This window comes from Rhincodon typus, chromosome 16, assembly GCF_021869965.1.
Source record: "Rhincodon typus isolate 14 chromosome 16, sRhiTyp1.1, whole genome shotgun sequence".
Classification (NCBI taxonomy): domain Eukaryota; kingdom Metazoa; phylum Chordata; class Chondrichthyes; order Orectolobiformes; family Rhincodontidae; genus Rhincodon; species Rhincodon typus.
Genome location: NC_063347.1, coordinates 24,435,860 through 24,458,012, shown reverse-complemented (window position 1 = coordinate 24,458,012; position 22,153 = coordinate 24,435,860).

Genomic DNA, 22,153 nt, shown 5'->3' with positions numbered 1-22,153 from the left:
CCACAGGTTCACAACTGTCTGAGTGATGAAATTCTTCCTCATCTAGTCCTGAATGGTTTACTCATGCTTGGTCTGTAAACCCCTAGTCTGGTCTTCCCCAACATCAGGAACATTCTTCCTGCATCTAGCCTGTTCAGTCCTATCAGGATTTTATATGTTTCTATGAGATCCCCCATGACCTCCATGAGCAAGCAACCCAGTAAGCTTCATTGTGCTGTACTGTGCTACTCTTTTATTATTACCACTAACTTATTCCAACCTACATATGTTTTTATCCTTGTTATATGACCATTTCCCTTTTTCTCTGATGTGGGCACTAGCATCACACAGAAACCTCCACCAAGAGGAGCCCAGTGGCCAAGAGCCTCAGCTCCACCTCCACTTGCGAAGGGGAAGCCACTGAACCCCCAGAAGATGCATTGGTCTTCACCTATATCCGCCACCAGCTCTGAAACTCACTTCACTGTGTTCTTTGTCTTGATGAAATTGGGAGAGTGATCTGGTAAGCACATCAATGACACGCCTCCATTGTTATTTGAGAAAGAACTGCCCCAGGTCTCTGGCGCTCAGAGGATTGTCTCAGGCAGATGATCCCACGGTTTTGCCAGTCATGAATTCACCAAATTGTGCAGACAGGGACAGGAACAGTAAGCAGCTTTGTCAAAGGTAGTTGATAAACTGGGTCAAAGGATGGAGGAGTCCATTGTTAGTCAGTATCATGCTGGCTATGGCATGCATGCATCTGGCTTTCTCATTAGAGGGGTTGACAACCACCGTGGAGAGTTCAGGTCCAATGTACTCTGTGTCTCTGCACACAGGCCAGCACTGCTCCTTCCTTGCACATATTTTCCATTCTTACATCCACCTTGTGAGTGACAGCAAGAAATCAGTGATGATTCAATACAGCTCTACATTTCTATCTATCAGCTTTTAAAGGGCATGTCCTGGCATTCAAAGCTGGGAGTTGTACAATGGGCAATTCACATGTCCACTCCTGCTCATAGCACAGTGGTCTGATGAGAAAAGCTGCATAAAGTTTTATCTCTCCCAAATTCAACACTGTCCTGCATGATGCTCCAGCATTTCTGAGCAATGTAGCAGTCTGGGCAAACTGTGAAACATCGAAGGCTAAATGATGATGGAAGGGTTAAAAGGAAGTGCCTCAGGATTCTGTCAACTTACTGTCTATCATTAGAAACTTCACTGCACAATGCTCGGATATCAGATACTGACTGATGCCTTAAAGAAACCTAGCCTTAGCACCATACCAATGTTAGTGCTCTTTTTCACTGACTTCCGTTTTCTCACTGTCAGTAGGCTTGTAACGTGTAGGTACTTGAAAGTGGGATCACCCAAAGATATCAAACGTACAATTAGGTAGACAATGAAACATTTATTCAGCAACAGAAGAAGTCAGCAACCGCAAAAATTACCAGGTACATATGTCCTTTTCACTAAACAGGGGCTGCTTGTCATTATAATCAACAGAAAGTTACACAGTTAAAGGAAGTCCAAATCCTTGCCAATCATCCTGGAAGTGAGTTTCAATCAGATTTTCTCTGGCTTCTCGTACTCAATGATACATTGTTTTATCAAACTCTCTTAGACTCCCTCCTGGTCAATGTCATGATCTTAATCCTAATTTCCTACAACAAATTTCCTTCAATCCTCATTCTCCCTAGCCACTGGATCTCTAGTTCTGGGAGATTTCTTGTATTTGCCTCAGTGAAAACTGACACAAAGCAATCACTTAGCTTCTCTGCCATTTCTCTATTCCCCATCATTAACTTTCCTAATTCCGCCTGGATTGGACCAACATTTGTTTTAGTCCAACATTTGCTTTTTGTATATCTGTTAAGGCTTTGGAAGTTGGTAAGCTCAGTTGACTGGACAGCTGGTTTGTGATGCTTAGTCATGGCAATAGCAAGAGTTTAATTCCCGCACTGGCTGAGGTTACAATGAAGGACTCTCCTTCTTAACCTCTTCCTCTTGCCTGAGGCATGGTGAATCTCACGTTAAACCATCACCAGTTGTCTCTCTCCTACTAATGACAGAGCAGCCCTATGGTCTAATATGATTATGGCAATTTTGCCCTTTTGTAGACGCTTTTATAATCTGCTTTGGACTTTTTGCTAGATGCATTCAAATGCTACTCTCCCTTTCCTTTTCAGTTTCTTGGTCCTCCTTTGCTGTACTCCAAAAATCTCCCAGTTCTCAGAATTAATGATATTTCTGGCAACTTTGTAGGCTTCTTTTTTTAATCTTATGCAATGCTGAACTTCTTTCTTAGCCATGGTTGTCTGACCTATTTTGAGTTTATGCACCTTGAAGGAATGCACAGATGCTGTAAGATGTAATAGTACTTTAAATACTAAACATTACTTCTGTGTAATCATGTCTTAGTATATATTTTTTCAATCCACATCAGCCAAATTGTGCCTCATGCCATTATAATTTCTCCTATTCAAAATTAAGATCCTAGCTTCAGAATGAACAACATCACTTTCAAACATAACATTATTATCATATTGTGACCACTCATCTCTAAAGATACTGTTAATGTTCCCAGTTTACCCCCTGAACTTGACTTTATAAATTGCCACGTCCTTATCGAGGAATACACTCTTCCCATGTAGAAGCCAGAGTGACAGTGATTTGTGAAGCCGGTACAAAGAGAGTAGGTTTCCCCTTCCAGAACTCCCTGTGCACTACAATGGCCCATGACATTCCTCCCTTCTGTCTTGAATTGCTCCATTTTACTGTAAACGTGCTGTCAGCAACCATGACCAATGAAGCCCATCCCCGGACTTGAGTTTCCCACTTTCCCCAGGTCTAACATGGCCTACCAATCCTGACTTGTGGGAACAGCCATGCGAGAACACAAGCCAGGCTCCCAAATAACGTACCTGTAATCACTGGGCTGGTTGCTCTTGATCTTCAGGATTGGCTGTGGCCCAATCACTTGACGGTAAGGACACAGATTCTGGACCATGCACCTGACTCACTGTGATCAAACCCTGGACAGAAATTGGACAGGCCATTTGACTGACTGTGGTGCCACCCCCTGACTGACCATAGACCCCCTCAAACCCTTTAAGGACCGCTCCCCTTTGATATTCAGACATGGCCATTTGGTTGAAGCTATGCCATGTGCTCACCATGTAAGTTGCTGTCACATGCTATAGTTATGATATTGACATAGCATGGTGTCATATGGCAACATGTCCAGCCCCTTGAGTGTTCAGTGCCCAAACCATAGCAAACGTCCTACCTCTCCCTCTCTGCTAAAACAGAGCTGGCAAGTAAGCACATAGTGAGTGAGCAGTATGAAATGAAGCTAAGAGCCATAAGATGCATCCTGTGTATATGCATGTGATTCATGTATCCCTGTGCAAAAAGTGGCAGATGCATGCAAGGCATTGGGTGTCCCTGCACTCTGGACTGAAGTGCTAGCGCAAGGGAATGTTTTGGGTTTTGAATTGACAGCAAACATGATGATGTAATGAGGCTAATGGTTTGCTGATGCTGATTTGTATGGATGACAGCCATGGAGCCTGCAGGGACATTGCGATGAAGACCCAGAGAACAAGTGGTCACCTGATGTTGCCAGTAACCACTCTGACTTTCATGTCAGGATTTGCAGCCATTTATTTCCTTGGGGAAGGAGAGAAGAATTGGGGATTCCAAAGAAATGAGGTGATATTAGACAATAATGAGATGCAAATGCATGGAAATAAGGTAGTCACCATTTAATAGTGACATTCTGAACTCACTGTATAAATCTAAATAGAAAAATCAGAAATCTCTTTCTTGATGTCAAGATTTCCAATTTTTTTCAATTTCACCAATTTCACCATACTATCTCAATTTTCTTGTCATTTCCCATGCTGCTCAAGGAACTGGAAAATTCCAAACTACTTTTATGTTGGCACGCATGTTACATATAAATCTCTCTTATTTTGAATATTTGTTGTCTTTATTTATGTTGTTGTCAAAGTTGCAATGCCTTGTCATGAACCATCTAGGCCCTGAGCTGCAGAACTACCTCCCTGAATATCCCCCCTACTCACCTTCATTAACACACTCGTTAAAATCAATCTCTTCTCCAAGCTTCTAATCACTTGTCCCAATATCTACCCCTTTAGCTCAGTATCAGTTTTTGTCTGATTATGTTCCAGTGAAATGCCTTGGAATGTTTTTTTATGTTAAAGCTTCAATATAAAATCAATTTGTTATTTCTGTTGAATTGCAGTCTGAATTCAAGCCTCCAAGACACAAGATTTTTTTTTTCTCCCCTTCTCGTCTGCCAGCTCATCCTATTTATAAGATTCGCCTCCTACTTTTTAGATTCAATTCCTGTGCAGTCTCTGCTCTTCTATGCTCCTTTGTTAGCTGACATTGGAGTTCCTGCCCTTCAAACAACCCCCTTTGCCCCAATAACATCCACTTGCTTGCCAGACTTTCTAGTCAAACCTCCTGCTCTCCTCCTTCCTGATTTGGTTCATGCTTATCTGTGATATACACTGTGATTTTTTTTTTCATAAACAAGTAGCCAAAGAAGTGTGAGTTGTTACTGTACAATTTTAGAAGTCATAGCTGTACAGAAGCCAAAGAAAAATGAAGTTTGTGCTATCGTCGCTGTTGTAGTAACCATCAGCTGGCTTCCAGAACAATGCCTTATTAGTACATTCAGAGATAGTTTAACTTTGATTTCAATTATCCAATGAGTTTGATCTTGCAAGCTCAATTACAAGCTTGTAAGAATTGTTTTCAGTGAGTATGGAATGTTTTATTCAAAGAGGGGTCTGGCAACAATTGTGCTGAAAAATATACATGTAACACGCCACATCTTTAAATATTCCTTTGAGACAGCTTGGTAAAAATGTTATTGTAGGGCAGTGCAACTTGGAACCATATCACTGCAATAAAGCATCATATGAACCACTTGGTGTTCAGCCTGTGTCTCAAAAATCCTGACGTGAAACTATTCTTTACATTAGATTTGTTTAGAGTGTTACACATCTAAAAAGGCATAGTGTGAGGCATAAAGCTCAAAATTAGATTTTATTGCTGCACAATTTGTGTTAAAAGCTTAATTGAACTTGACTAAATTTACCATTTTGCTTACTTAACATAAAAGGTAATCCAATCTTCTCTTGACACATCAATAGTCAGCCGATAGTTAAGAAGCTGAGTGGGGACTATTAAAGCCAAAAGGCAGAATCTCATGCTCCCCAGAGGCAGATTGGGAGATGGGATATACAGGGACACAACGACCTTCCTTAAATCTATCCTATTAAGGATGGGATAGGCCTTTCATCTGATCCCTCTTCCAAGGGCCTCCTTGACTGTCCAAGGTGAGGCCTTTTCATGTACCTTTCCTGCAGCGCTCCAGCTTTGATTCTCAGCCTTGGACCTACTGCAGTAACGGCTGTGGTCACCACTCACAGTGGCACTGCCAGATTCTGTTTGGTTGGCAGCTCTCATAGGCGAGAAATTCCACCCACTGATGCTTCTAACCTGTCACCAACCAAATAAGTGCCTGAGTGATGTTAAATTGTGTTGGGGGAGGAGGGGTGGTGGTGAGGGATGGTGGGCACCGGAGTGCTAGCATTGGGGGTGCCACTAGCTCACCAAGCAGTGGCCAGGCACATCTCTACGATGATTACAGTCTTCTTGTAGAATGGTATTCTTGTTCCTTCACAGGTTTTGGGCATTTATTGCCCATCCCTAATTATCCAGATGACAGTTAAGAGTTAACCACTTTGCCATGTGTCTGAAGTCACATGCAGGTAAGGATGGCAGACTTCCTCCCCTAAAGGATGTTAATGAACTGAATAGATTTTTTCTGATAATCAATAACATGGTTATCATTCGATTCATAATTCAAGATTCTCACTGAATTCAATTTCCACTATCTGCCACAGTGGGATTTCACTAGAATAATCCCTTGGTTTCTGGATAATAGTCTAGCAATAGGCCATTGTCTCTCCTATGATATATATTTAGAGGTACTATGCAAAGCTACAATACTTAATGAATATTTTTATATGGGGTTGCAAGGTGGCTCAGTGGTTAGCACTGCTTCCTCATAACGCCAGGATCAATCCCAGCCTTGGGTGACTGTCTGTGTGGAGTTTGCACATTATCACCTGTGTCTGTGTGGATTTCCTCCAGTTTCCTCCTCCAGTCCAAAGATGTTAGGCAAGATGGTTTAGCCATGATAATAATCCCAGGCAAGGTTATGGGGATGGGTTAGATCTGGATAGGATGCTCTTTGGATGGCAGTGCAGACTTGATGGGCCAAATGGCCTCTTTCTGCACTGTAGAGATTCCAATTAATGTTCACTGAGGATGAGAATGGTGGCAAATTGATGGTAAAGTTAATGGTTGGGTTGAAAATTGTTTAGCTGGATTTAGTAGAAAGGCGGGAGACCCCAGGTTGCGAAAGGAAGTGGATATGGAGATAATGAAAGAACTTGATATAATCTTTCAATTTTACTGCAAAATGAGGGAGCTACCTCAGGATGAGAGAGTGATGAATGTGATACCCTCATTCAAGGGAGGATGTAAGGGCAATGTTAGTAATGACAGGACAGTAAATTTAATATCAATGGTGAGCAAGGCTATGGAAACAATTGCACTTGGAGATGATTGAGTTAATTAAGAAAGGCCAGCATATATTTGTAAAAGACAGATCAGGCTTTACTAAATTAATTGTGTTAATGATGAAGTAACAGGGAAGGTTGATGAAAAGAATGCAGTGGATGTTTTCTATTGATTTTAAGGACTCATTTGACAAAGTGTTACAAACAAGAGATTAGTTGACAAAATTAAAGCTGATGGAATTGCAGGATCACTGCAGGTCTGATTTTAAAATATTACTGTAAGAATAGAACATGTGAGTCACAACAAGTGGCTGTATTTTTTTCAGACTGGGGATAAGAACTGAGGTGATCCCCAGGATTCAGTGTAAGGACCTTCGCTTTTTTTGAAACTTATGTAGTATTTTTCTTTATTTATTCTTTCATGGTACATATATATTGTTGCTCATCCGTTATTGCCCTTAAACTGACTGGTCTTACAGGCCATTTCAAAGGGAAGTTAAGAGTCAGACCTATTGCTATGCATCTGGAGTCACATATAGGCCAGAGCAAGTAAGGACGGCATATTTTCTTCCCTAAAGCACATTAGTGAACCAAATAATTTTTTTTACAGCAAGTGACCATGGTTTCATGGTCACCAGCGTGGCATGGTGGCTTAATGGTTAGCACTGCTGCCTCACAGTGCCAGGGATGCAGGTTTGATTCCAGCCTCGGTCTGTGTGGAATTTTCACATTATCCCCATGTCAGCATGGGTTTCCTCCAGGTGCTCCAGTTTCCTCTCAAAGTCCGAACATGTGCAGATTAGTCATGAGAAATGCAGAGTTACAGGGATATGGTGGGTGGGTGTGTCTGAGTGGGATGCCATTTGGAGAGTCAGTTTGGACTCAATGAGCCTGCTTCCACACTGCAAGGAATCTATGATTACTGAAACTGATTTCCAATTTATTAATTGAACTTAAATTTCATCAATTGTTATGATGGGATATGAACCTGGTTCCCAAAGAATTTGTCTGAAAATCTCGAGTTCTGGTCCAGTCAAATTACCATTGCCTCTCCAGTTAGGATATCAAACATAAGATCATTCCAAAAATTGCTGATAATTCCAAATTTTGAAGTATGACAAAAAGTGGAGATGATACTAGTTGCCTGCAATAGGACATCAATAGGCTGGCAGGATGGGCCAAAAATGTGGCAGATGGAATTCAATGCAGAGAAATGTGAGAACTTATAGATTTTGGCCGAAGTGTTAGTGGAAAATTGAAGAATCTAACTGTGTTGTTCCTTAAAAATGTTGCTTTGGCAAAGCTTATTATTCATCCATTAAGTTAGGATTTTCATCCAATTTTTTTCCTCCTCATTCCTAAAGTGGGGACAGGTTCTAGAAAGATCATCAACATTCCTGCAAATTGCCTTTTGGTCATTTTGAGGAATGGGCTGAATTTCATTGGATTGTCCGAATTACTGTAGCTTTATTGCCAGAGCAGTAGAAATCTTCGAAAAGTTGATCTAATCACATTTCTGTTGTTTTTCCATGTTTTCTGTAGTTCTTCCATTGAAGTTACAGTCATTGAGCAGGAGAACTCCCGTGGAAATTCATATTTTCAGTGTTTGTGGGCTTTTTGACTATGGAACAAAGCCTGAACAACTTCAACCTTGCACATTTTTCCAAAAGGGGTGACTGGATAGCAAAAGAAGTGCAGAATCTGGTTGCATTTATTTTTCATAAGACATGGAAGTGATTGTACTACCGTCTACTGTGATCTATCTGCCAATTGAACATGAGGTGGATAGTAAAGCAAGGAATGTCTCAGTTTGTATGGTGCATTTAAGAGTGAATTTATTTAATGAGCCATTGCAGGAAATGTAAAAATATTCAATTACACATTGTATAAAATATTATGCGTAATAATATATTTCAATGTGGACACTTCTTAACAAGAATAGGATAACCGTCTGGAGTCTATTTACAAATTTGGCGAGACACACAATTCACTATCCTATTAGACTGATTTGAGTACAGAACTTTATTTTTAAACTGATTGATTGAAATCAGTGGGTAATTCATAAAATATTTTGAAGTTTCTAAAATCAGACTTCATCTTACTTTGTTTTTAATTTTTATACTTTTGCCATGCAATTGTTTGAAGATTTCTTACATTTTTATGAATTTTAGTCCATTGTTTACCAGCTGCCATTTTCTTGTTTATATTGAAGAGATTTTAAATCTATAACTTAAAGTAAGCATACCAGCTGTATTACTGAAATGTCTTTTACAGATGCAGAGAGGATATTAATTGCATTACAAAGTACATTACATCATTTTTCCAGAAGATGCATTGCAGCCTCCTGAATAAACAGGCGAAAATAATTCATTTCAATGTTCTAAGGTGAAAGGCCTCTGGAATTGTTCATTGTTAGTTACAGGACAGATTCAAGTGTGCATAAATGAATAGGCTAAGCAGAAAGTGATTCCAGGATATGAATCTAGTTATTGAAGATTATTCTGATTTCTGTTTTAAAACAATTAGGATTCTCATAAGAATGACTCAATATAAAGTTTGTTCTGTTATAACAATCTCTCCAGCATTGAGTTAAGCCCTGCCGAATACATATCATATTTAGACAATTTGTAATTCATTACATTGTAAATGCTCATGTACATAAAATTGAAGTTTAGCTTCATTATATTTCAGGTGAAACAGGATAGATCAGTATATATGTTTTATTTTAATGTCGCTATTCCCCATACTGGCGTAGTTTATAGGTATTTAAATGCATTCAATCAGAACATCTTCTTTTTGAAATATTTCAGAGCAGTGAGTGTTGGAAAGTTTCTATTGTCTATAAATTAAATGAGAACAATAATGGTTTAGAAATCAATTCTATATGAGTGGGAGAATTGCTGCATGACTTTTTGTAGCATGAACCCTTACTCCACTTTCAAAAGACTATGAATGATAAGGAAATTAATGTAACCTTAGTATTTACCTAATAGCATATCAATGTGTAACATACTAACACATTTTTGGCTCACATACAGCTTTTACTAAAAGGCAAGTTTAATTATTAATGTGTTGTTTCGATTTATGTATGTCTTAGTGTTCTTTCATTTTAATAAAATTCCCATTTAATTAATCCTAATCACCTCTGAAATAAAGTTATACATGGTGTGAATCCAAAACCTAGATTTATAATAGAGTATTTAATAGTAAAATACGATAATAAATAGCACTTTTATAAAAGCAGTATTTGTTGCAAAGATTGGTTAAAACAAGAAATATATATGTTAAAACCATATTAAACATCTAAGCTATGCTAAATACAAAATAATTTAGGTATAAGGTCCCATCCTTTTCAAACAAGTAGCTTATATACATAAGATAATGAAAACTGTCAGAATATAATATCTAATTATAGCTTATATTTAATCATTTGCACATTGTCAAGTCACCATCTTAACTTTTATTAAATTATGATTGCAATTCACCCAGTCTTGTTTTATTAAGATTTTCTTAAAATGTTCCCTATTCCCAAAATTTATTAGTCTAGTTGTCAAAGTATGTATGATTCTTAATTATTAACAGTAGATAAATCATTTATGCCACAGCTGACATAATCACTTATATCCTTGTACCTGTGATGACCCCGGGTTGCACAGCCAGTGCTAATTGATTCAGTTTTAATTTATCAGCTCTCCTTAAAGAGTATCACTACAATTGTTCCGTTGATCGATTCTAATTACAAAACTAAGCCAATCTGTATGTCTTCGTTAGTTTATACATCCTCTAGATATTTTCCATTACAATACAAAGGATTTGACAGCTTTAAAATAAAAAAAACACCATAAATACTTTGGTATTTATATCTAACATTGATTTTCTTTTAATTCATTCATAGAATGTAGGCATTACTGGCTGGACCAGCGTATATTGTCAATTATTGTTATCCTTGAAAAGGTGATAGTGAGTTTCCTTCTTGAACGGCTAAAATCCATAGGTACACCAGTACGTTTTGACTAAGGAACCTTGATGAGATTTTGCAGTGCACTACTGACATTGTGCATTGGTTGTGGGAGAAGTAATTGTAGAAGACGTTAGATGGAGTCCCAATGAAGTGAACTGTTTTTTCCTGGATGGTGTCAAGCTTCTTGGGTATTGATGATGCTGCACTGATCAGGCATCCCATCACACTCCTGACCTCTGCTTTATAGATGGTGGACACCTCAGAGTGAAGAAGCAAAAATATAGAGAAAAAAGCCTAAGCCCAATAGGAAAAAATATGTTCATAAATTCTCCAATCCCTTTACATAATCAAAACTAATCCAGGAGATCACCAAGATGATGTGCTAACACTAAAAATACTCCCCTTCTATCTAAACAGTCTTTGGCCCTTCAGAAGCTGTCAAACCTCTTCTTGAAAGCATATAGAGTCTATACACAATAACATCTCAACTTTTTTGCTGTCAAACCCCTTTACAATTGTCCTCGACAACTGACACTTGTGATCATATCACCTGGTGCATAACATTATTTCTCCAATGTAAAAACCATTGTGTATCCCAATGCCCTGAATAATCAAAATCTTTTTCATATTTGATAGTACTCCTTATTCTATTAACTCGTGCACCGATTTTAGTGTCACCTACAAACATAGTAAACTTTCTCTCAAATGCAATGACCAGGACAGGAATAAAAACAATAAATGCGGCCACATAGAACTTGCAGCGAGTTTCAGTTTTGGTCTTTCTAAGAGTAATGATTTATAAGCTTCACCTTCTGCATGATAAATGTGGAAATGTTGCAAACATTACTTTGGATCCCATAATAAGATATTTCATTTGTAATAGCTATGTTAGAATAAAGTAGCCTGTTTATTGTAAAAAATTATGCCATACATTCTTGTTTCAAAGAAAGTCAAGTTAACACTGCACTAATTATTAGAACTTTGAATTCTGTAGAATTACAATGAGCTATTCTAATAACTATCTATTCTATGCCAATAATTAAGCTGTGTTATGGAATACACAATTAAAGTAAAGTGCTTACTTTGGGGAAATGGTTAACAAATAACTCCAAATCTATATCTAACAAAATAAAGTGTACTTGAAAATATTAATGTTAGCTACCTGAAATTATATTTCACCTAAAGTTATCATATATGTTAGGCATTCTCTGAGTTTAATCCTGTGATAAAGCTGCAAAGTTCTGAAGTGCATGCCACAACCTTTAACTATTCAGAGGAAAACAATAGGTGGTCCAGTGGCTCAGTGGTTAGCACTGCTGCCTCACTATCAGTGACCCAGGTTTGATTCCACCCTTGGGCGACTGTCTGTGTGGTGTTTGCGTGTTCTCCCCATGTCTGCATGGGTTTCCTCTGGGTGCTCTGGTTTCCTCCTACAGTCCAAAGATGTGCAGGTTGGGTGGATTGGTCATGCTAAATTGCCCATAGTGTCCAGGGGTGTGTAAATTAGGTGGATTAGCCTTGGGAAATCTAGGGTTACAAAGAAGGGGGATGGGTTTGGGTGGTATGCTCTTTGGAGGATTGGTGTGGACTAGTTGGGCCAATTGGCCTGTTTCCACACTGTAGGGACTCTATTCAATGAATGCCAATCACTCTGTTCACTATCATACATTCATGACACCAATCATCTGCTACTTCGGGCAAATTGCATATACAATGTGTAAAATGTTATTAAATTGTGTTAAGCCAAAATGCAATGAAAATTGTCAATTGAAACAATTTCAGAAGATGAGAGCTTTGAGGACTTATTGCGCCTGAGTTAATTCTATGCCAGTGGTTGGGTTTTGAATGAGTTAAAACATTGCTTAAGATTTCTATTACAATGAAATGCTGTAAGCAAAAGCTGCTTTGTTTTGTTTTGGAGTCAGACAGCCACAGATTTAACTGGTGTCTAGTTTCTGTATATATGTGCATTTAATTATGACAATACATGAGTGACCTTTACTTGGTGTCAGTATGGCTTTATAAAAACTGATATGCTAAATCTCTACTAAATAACCCAATGCATGATCTTATCTGTGCATTAGTGGTGAAATAAACCATAGTGCGCTAATTGCTCAGCATTGGTTATTCATAAAATGACCAGTGAACATGTTCTAATGTCACAAAAAGCAATTATTGCCCCTGAAAGTGCACATATAAGGCACAGTTCACTTTTTCCAATTAAAGTGTGCTCAAAATCAAAAGTATAATAGCCCTAAGAACCTTTTATTTTCAATTCCTGAAAGTCTAGAAATTGGAATCTATTTAAAATCAGGACTAAAAATGAACAGCACTCTCCTAATGATTAGTTAACACAACAAAAAAGAGTATTTACTTAAAGAGTAAGTGATTAGGACTCAAAAAATTAAACTATCTGAAATTATCATTAACTATAATGTTCAATGCATATTTTTCTCCCTTCTTATGGACATTTGTTTTAATATTAGTTTGAAGTGAGATAATAATGTAAGTTAAATTTATGTCTATATTGTACTGGCATTAACTTGTCTCCTTCATTGTATATTTCTGTAATTCCTGTTATGTTGAATCCCAGATGGTGTCACAATATTTTTATTTTATAAAATAAAATATTTGCATTTTATGACTCCTTATCACATCTCTGTAAATTACCCCAAAGCACCAGCATATAAAAATGATTTCCCTTTTGAAGTGGAGTTACCATAGTTATTTGTGCAAATTTCACAAACGATGAGGTAAATGATCATTCACATGGTTGGTAATCTGGCAGAGTGAATTGCCTGCTTGGTATCTTGACCAATCTGCCTAATTTCCATTTCACCAAAATCAATTCTATGAAGATTAACATTTTGATCTCAAGAATTATTTATCACATTGTTCTTTGAGATCATCAATTTTTCATGGCAACGGTCAAAAAGAAATTATAATCAAAACTCAAAGAGAACTCCTGGTTCTTCCTCAAGTAACTTTGTAGTTTCTTTTAAGTGTGAACTTTTGGAACAACCAGAGAAGGCCCTGTTTTAAAAGATCAGCTGACAGGAAAGCATGTTTCACTAAGGCACTGGGACTCTGTGTCAGGCTCGATCAAATGCTGATGTTTTAGAATGTGGCTTGAATATATGACTTTTGGGTACAGAAATGGAGCTGGTAACAACTGAAACAAGCTGACAACAAAATTGATGGAAAGGTATAAGTAAACAAAGAAATATTAAAATTAGTAGTTTGAATTGGTGACAGAATCTGCTTGTGTTTTACTTCAAAAGGATTCTTCAAGACAACATATCCAAAAATTGATTAAAAGTACATCAGACAGATTCTTAGAAATGTGTAAATAATTTTGTCCAAAAATAAATTCGTTAGGTCCATATCGTTTAGCACTTTACTAATTTGTGCTGTCCATGCACAATATTTTAGACAGATGTCAATATTAATCCACTATGTTTTCCAGTTAGGGGCTTTGGTTTTGGATTCCAACTTTAAAAAGCAAAATATGAGCTGGGAGTGTCATGTACTGGGGGTGTTGCAGAACTTTGCTCTTGGTATAAATCAGGGCAGTAGCCTTGGCAAAGATTATTAGGTAGAAACTATAACTAACTGTTTTTGTATTGTCTTTTGTGGACTGTCTGGGTACTTTTCTTATATTTTCCTTTCAGACACTTTCTGTTGGGGTTTATTTGACTTCCAATTATGCGTAGTGAGCTGTAGATTTTTAAGTGTTTAAAATTATACTTTATTTCTGAGATTTTATACTTAGCAGAAAGATTGATTTGCCTCTAGCCTGCTCTAACAGTGACTGGCCAAGGCTTTCACCATTACTATTAGAAGCCAATTGTTCCTAAAGGGCGATTTAAATGACAGGTAGAACAAACGACAGAATCTGTACTGAAATAATAAGTAGAATCTCGACGCTTCACTGTGCTTCACTGTCCATTATATCGAGGTTTTTCTCAGAATAAGCCTCTTTTTAAGAGGTGAAACGAAATGTGTTAAACGTAGATTCTGTATGAATTCAGTAGAAATTAACCTACGCCGTTTTTCCTACATTTTTTAATGAAAATTTAAAAACATACCTTTCTGTGGGAAGTAATTGCGCATGTTAGTTAAGTCCAGCTCGGTTTCACTGCTGCACAGTATTGAAGAATATTTTGAGTATTGTTAATGAAGCTTTATAATTGACGTTTTAGCGCCGGTTATAACAAGAGTTTCGTAAAAAGTGATGGGGTTACGTTAAACTAAAGCTGTAGAATACAAGATCTGGGAAGCGGACCTGGCTTTGACTAGTGGCTACATTACGTTCAGAGACAGAATACTGTTGGGCATTCTTATTTAGTTAATATGAAACACTAACTTCAAAGCAAAATAATTTGAATTTCTTTGCTTCTCTTTAACATCACAAAAATTACAGGTAAATTCCTGAATATCTCCCAGGAGGTCTAATGAATATTTTAGTACCTTGTTTATTTTAATATGTGGCTTTTTACTGGCTGGAATTACACGGCTGCTTACTTGGTGACTCGAAGCGGTGAAGCATTCCAAATTCAGGGAACACTGGACTGCACAGGGAGACCTGACTGCCCTGCTACCTGCCCTCTGTCAGTGCACAGCCGGAGCCACTTCAAATGCCAGCAAATTTGACAGCACCAGGCCAATCTCATTACAGGTGTCTAGGATAGGAATGCTTTCCGCACTACCGCCACTCACCCCACCCATCCAACAATCCTGCGGAAATGCATAAATGTAGTATCCGTATAAATTCCCACATATGTTGTATTTCCTATCCAAATCTCCGATGGGAAAAATTACTTTGAATTCAGCCCAACCATTCCCTTGTCTCCACCATTCCGTTTCCCCAGCATAATGGAATTTTAAATGATGTGGAGGCACTAGAGAGGAGCCCTTGTGCGGAACTCAAACATTTAATTACATGTTTTATTCTAAGTGTATTTGGTGAGTGGGTGCTTAAAGCATTAGCCATCGGGAACTGGCTGCTTGCATGAATTGTTAAATCAAGTACCTAAGTCGAGCATCAGTTCTGAACAAGGGTCACTGGACTCACAACGTTAACTCCGTTTCTCTCTCCACAGATGCTGCCAGACCTGCTGAGTTTCTCCAGCAATTTCTGTTTTGTTTTTGGTTTTGACCTAAATGCGAGGCTATTTTGACAAGGGATTCGGGTTCCATAAACAACAAGCCAACGCTTGAATGTGAATCCAATGTCGCTTTGTTCCCAGCATTTATGGCTTATTGGGTATGTGGCTAAAAAGGGGACTTTGAAGGATGCGGATTGTTAGTTTAGCAACGTTGATGAATATTCCCATGAGAAAAGTCGGGGTTTAAAACAAAAAAAAATCAATTTGCAATATAAAGATGATGAGGCATTGATAAAACTGCAACTTCGTGCGCCAAACCCCGACTGAATTTCAGGGTCCCAGCTGTCTCTGACTGAGACTATGAAGATCTTTGTAAAGGCTGCTGGAATACAGAGGATGTGAATAGTGGTTTTCTCTCGGCCTTTACCAGACGCGGACACGGAGCAGCAACAACTAGTCAACCCCAAGTAAACAGTCAGGCGACCAGTGTTCTTCATCCATCAGCAGAATTCCGGGACTTAAAATAAAACTGGACCCTAGTCATTGCCTGGTGGTCTAGAATTCAAATCACGAATTTTAAAATGCACTTTATTTGAAAAAGCCTTCGGAGAAACAAATACAGTGCGGAATTAAACTATAAACAATATTCACAGGGAGATAGTCGAACTGAAGCCAGAAATTCAAAAGAGATGCTCATTACTTGAAGTCAATATTTTAAAATCGACGCAGGGGTCTCTCGATCCCGTGAGAATAAGATTTGAAATTACGATTTCAACATGACGTTTAACCTAGGAAAGCGTCCCAATATTTTTGCTAATCGAAGGACGCGAGGTTTTCTGTCTTTCTCTTCGGTGCAAGCAAAATAAGGCTTATGTGCCTCTAGGGAAACAAAGCACTAACTACAGTGAGACACTCTGGGAGCAGTGATAACGTAGGGAAGCCGGGATGCTGGATGCAGGAAGTCAAATTGAATCTTGCGAATACTGAAAATCTGAAATAAACGCCAAAAAAGCCTTAAATACTCAGCAGGCCAGGCAGCACCCGTGGACCCAGAGTGTATTATATTCACTCATTTACAATCAATCGCAAGCACTCTATTTGGCCACGGGATGAACAATTCTCTAAACCTAGGACTGTATTATACACGATGTTGTTGTGCACCTTCCTGTGGGAATGCTTTAATGAGGTGTGAACGCGTTGCTCGCACATAACCATGTTTACGCAAAGCCCTCAGAAATTAATAGACGGTGCCGCTGGAAACAAGTTAGTTTTCCCCATCAGAAATACACTCTATGGTAATATGAGTCTAGTACACACCCGCCCACTTATAACCTCTATCTTTCCGCTTTGACCATATGGGAATCAACGGGAATCAGCCTTCCCTCGGCAAATAAGGGATGAAATGACAGTTTAATACAGATATATGATTAGATATTACAGACACAGTACTAGAAATAGTTACTAACAAACGGTATTACATGCGAGTATTTATCCAATCGCCCACGAAATCTGCGAATGGCGAAATTACAATTGGTAATCAGTAATTCTGTACAAACCAGGCTTAGTTTATTGTAGGTTTGCAGCAATTGTCATGGTCCTGAGTGTTCCTCGAGGAGACTGGGAACTGCTTGACAGCGTGTCTTTTTTTGTTGTTGTTGGAAATGACAATGTATGTCATCTATTAACAGTGGTTCAGAATTGTATGACAGGCATAACATTGACACCGGCATCCACTCGAGACCTCACTCCAAGGTACTGTTTTATTTATATTAAACCAAATGTGTACACATTTCCGGCGCAGTCGCAAGCTCAAGACCATTCACACTCCAAATAAATGCTATCTCGGATACAAAGATTCAATATACGCTAACCTCTCATGACACGAGAATCATGATTTAAATGGTGTAATATTTGAAGAAAAACAATGCCATTCAGATATTATTATACAGTTTTATTTGTATTGTACACATAGGTAATGTATTCTGATAGAAGGAAAATTAACTTGCGTTTCAATCTAATGCCTTTAACGTTCTTAGGGCGACCCAAAGCGTTTCCCAGTTAATGAAGTGCTCTTGGATGTGGTCTCTGCGGCAATATAGGGAAACTCCGCAGACCTTTTACATGATACACAGCTTAGTTCTATTGAAGTTAATGTTTCAAAATGACACTAATCAGCAAAATCGACTTGATTGAGTGGTGAAGGGAAGGCATATTTACAGGATCAAAGAATATAAAATAAATTCAAGCTTTTGAAGAGCTGATTGTTCACTCAGATCATTGCCATACTGTATATTTTACTGAAGTGATTGTAAAGTGAGAGCCGAGGCTTCGCTGAGCACCGCGGTCGTTATTAATTCGAGTTTTCGGCGTATGGCATTGCTTTTAAAGCATCTGATGTTGTGATGCTATTGAACCGTATGAAATGCCGTTTTGAATTTTAATACAGCAATTTTGACCAATACTTTGCAAGGCGAAAGAGAATTGCGTGGCCTGAAGCATTCCCGTATCACAATCATAACTGAGGCTATTTGGACTTGTAGCAATGTTTAGAATTGAGTGTTTGACGACACGGTTCCGGCCTTATTATTAAGCTATACTGTCGTGTACTCTAACTTGCTGTTAGGGCACAGCAAGGTTTTTTTCATATGTATAGGATTAAAGTTTTGGTGGCAGATGTGCTTTACCAAAGAAACTGCAATGGCGTAGAGCAAGGCTACAAACATTAGCTGGAATGGCAGTTTGAGAAGTAAACAATTGGTCTCCTTCCCTCTCTGAGAAGTCTTAGTTATTTTCTTAACAATGTGTTCTCAATGTTTTTTTTGAAGAAGGGTTATGTCATTACAATCATTCTACTAAACAGTCGTAATAATTTTAGCCATTAGGCCAAATTAGGAGAAATTCTCCAATGAAATGAAAGGTTAATTGCCCATTTAACCTAATCATCCCACTGCATTAATTTTAACATGTGTTCGCCGCATACCAACCGGCCTTGCTTGGTGTGTCACTTTTCCGTTGCCCTGCTCATTAATGTTGTAATGCTGTTGTGTACTGGCCTGTGTGGTTGTATTCGCGGTGTGAGTTGAATCTCACTGTTGGCGCATCAGGTTATACATGGCGTTTCTATTTCACTTAAAAACTCATTAATGAATCGACAGGATTCCAAGTATACCCGTCCTGTGTTGGTTAAATTCTACAAATAAAATTATCCATCCAAAACCTCCCTTCACATATTTCTGGGGGAAGTCTAAGTTCATATAAACAGCACTGCAGCAAATTCTTTTACTATATTTAATATTTTAAACAATTCTCGGAGTTATTTTTGTAAGCCCGAAAACCTGTTGACAAGTGATTTCGATTGCATTTCTAATTTTCGACCACGAGAACGGAATTTGTCGTATCAAGTCTCCTTAAAATGGTCGTCTTTCTCTTCAGATCCTGCAGTGAATCTAAGTTTAAAAAGATAAGAAACTGCAGTTCAGCCCACTGTAAGCTTTATACATTCTGAAAAATCTATATATTTAAAGAGATTGGGGGAAATGCTTATTTGAGACTCTGCTTTATTACAAAGTGTGAGGATGCCGCTATAATATTAGCCAGCTGTGTTTGATTTCAGTGCTATTGGCCAGTAGTTCATCTGATAACCATCAGATCGGAGTATTCACGGGAGCACAGTGCTGACATTGTTATTTTGCAGATGTCAATCACAGCGACTGCAGCTCTGGGTTTCCACACCTGTATGGCGCACCTTTTCACCTTTTGACTCCCAGGTTTCCTTGCCTGCCAGAAGTAAACTTCATTTGATATAACTCTGGGGGAAATTTAGCGTTTTCCCCATTTTCAGCCTCTTTTTAAAACATTGTGAGGCGCTTTGAGCTTCACTGAAGAAGTGGCACCCCAATCTAACGTCCTTTCCCCGCGATCCTTAACGTTGTCTTTTAGTCTGGTGTTATCATGTACGGTTCAGTGCATGTGATAAATAAACTGGAGCAACCAGAGTTTATAGAGCTGGAGTTCTTTTTTTAGTTTAGTGTGAACGAATAGATGAAGCACTCAACACGCGTGTAAACAGGCAATAGTAGTTTTCTGTCATTTTCAGCTACATTTGAATAACATTGTTATTTGAAAATGTCGTGTGAATATTTATTCTGGCATTGTTCTAATTAGATATTGAAGTGATGCAGGTAAAGTAAACGTGTTGTCCAGTTAACATTCCCGTATTGCACACATTTCCTCACTTCGCCCCCGCACATCCCTCATAAAACCCATGCAAATATTAAAGCAAGTTTGAATGTGATAGATCCAGAGGCAATTATTTGCATCTGATAGGTGCTGACTTCTCTAGCTTGTTATTCACTCAAAAATGTATTTTATAAATCAAGGACGGTCAATCCAGCATGGTATCTATTTGCGTGTTTCTTATATATTCGCCTATATGTCATGTTTTCATATACATATACCAATGTGTGTATTTAATCATAGTAAATAAGAACATAATTTCCATTCATGATATTTAATTTATTAATTTATTTAAACCGGCCAATTGGCAATCGTTCTGCCAACACTAAAACAGTTTCTCTATTAATTTCAAACAATTTCTAATTAACGAACGTGCTTTTCCGAGTTGATATTATTGAAACGTCGTGCTTTCCTTTTCGTTACTCAGGTTTGTGTTTGTAGGTACTGTAACATGTGACTGAACATTAAAAGTCAGATTAGTGAGAATCAGAAAGACATGGAGTTCAATTTTTCTGATTCTGAATGCTATAGTGAGAATTAATGTCTTCCCCTCCACCACAACCCCCACCCCAAAATATACGTTTGTAGTTAAAACGCCTTGAATTTTCAATGGGATACAGCGCAAAGTTTGCCTAGGTCCCATTCGTCTGAATTATCTTCGAAATAATCCTGTAAATACACTTTCTGCCCTTGTAATGTGAAGCACCTCACTCCAGGTTCTTCAGTTAACTCTGGACGTTTCGATTCCCAACATTTAAGACGTAAGGATCCAGAAAGCATTTTTGCTACAATAATATTGTTACTTAAGGGTAATGCGCGAGTTATCCTTAGGACTGAATTGTCCGGATAACAGATGTGAAGCTTGTGTTCTGTTATCGTTTAACTTAAACTTAAAGTTATATTTCAGAAGTAACAACTAAAGGATTTTGTAATTACGTTTATTTTCCACGTAGTAGACATTGCAAAAAGCCGAAACATTCTTGGTTAAAATCCCTTTTTAAATATTAAGCAAAACTGAGAGATATCAGGCACTGAGAAAATTGTTTAATAGTTTAAATTAGTGTTCCTATTTGAATTATGCATTGGCAGTAATCCACAAATATACAGTGTATAAATAGATTCATAAAGTAGTCATATCTTTACATAATCTAAAATTGAACTGGCATTCTAAAACTTCAATTAGAAGGTTAACAAAATTAGAAAAGACAAGGATATTAGTTTCACACTAGACTAATATTTGCATCACAAAAAGGAGCAGGAGTAGTCCATTCGGCCCTCCATTGTTTCCCAATGGCCATGGCTGAACTTCTACCCGGACGCTGCCTTCCTTCACCATTCCTATACGTTTTATTTGCCTTTGTATCCAAAATATCTACCAATCTCTGTTTTGGATATACTCAACAGTTGAGCATCCATTGCCCTGTGGTAGACAATTCCAAAGATTCACAATTTTTCCTCCCCATCTCGGTCATAAAGAACTGTCTCTGAGACTACCACTCCTACTTATAGGTTCCCCAGCTAGAAGCAATAGCCTCCCAATATTTGTCATGTTAAACCCCAAAAGAGCTTTATGTTTCAATAAGATTTCCTTCTAAACTCTGAAAGGCCTACTCTGGTCACTCTCTCTTCATAAAGCAATCCCCTCAGTGCAGGAGTCACTGGTGAACCTTTAGTTGCACTCGATCAAAAGCACGAATACCGGTCCCTGGGTCATGAGATCAAAACTATACACAATATTTCTGGTGTGGTCTCAAAACGATCCTATATATTTGCAAGTATTACTTCTTCCTTTGTGAATAAAGGCTAATATAATATTTGCTTCCTTAACTGCTGGCTGCATCTATATAATGTGTGTGCAAGTAACCCATGTCCCTCTGAATATCAATATTTCTCAGTCTCTCACCGTTTTTAAAATTATACCTTTCCATTCCCCCCACAGAGTGGATAACTCCACATTTTGCCACATTACAATTTAATCTGCCATATTCTCGCCCTTACTATACCCTTCGTCAGGCTCGCTGTGTACTCCTCACAGCTCGAGTTCCTAGTTGCTTTGTATCGTCAGCAAACTTGGATTCATTACTCTCGTTGAAATTATCGAGGTGGGCTGTAAATAGCTGAGGCCCAAACACTGTACCCCACGAGGTACAGCCTGCCGGTCTGAAAATGAGCCGTTCATTCCTGCTCATTAGCCTTCCTGCTCCTCTGATGCTGCTTGGCCTGCTGTGTTCATCCAGTTC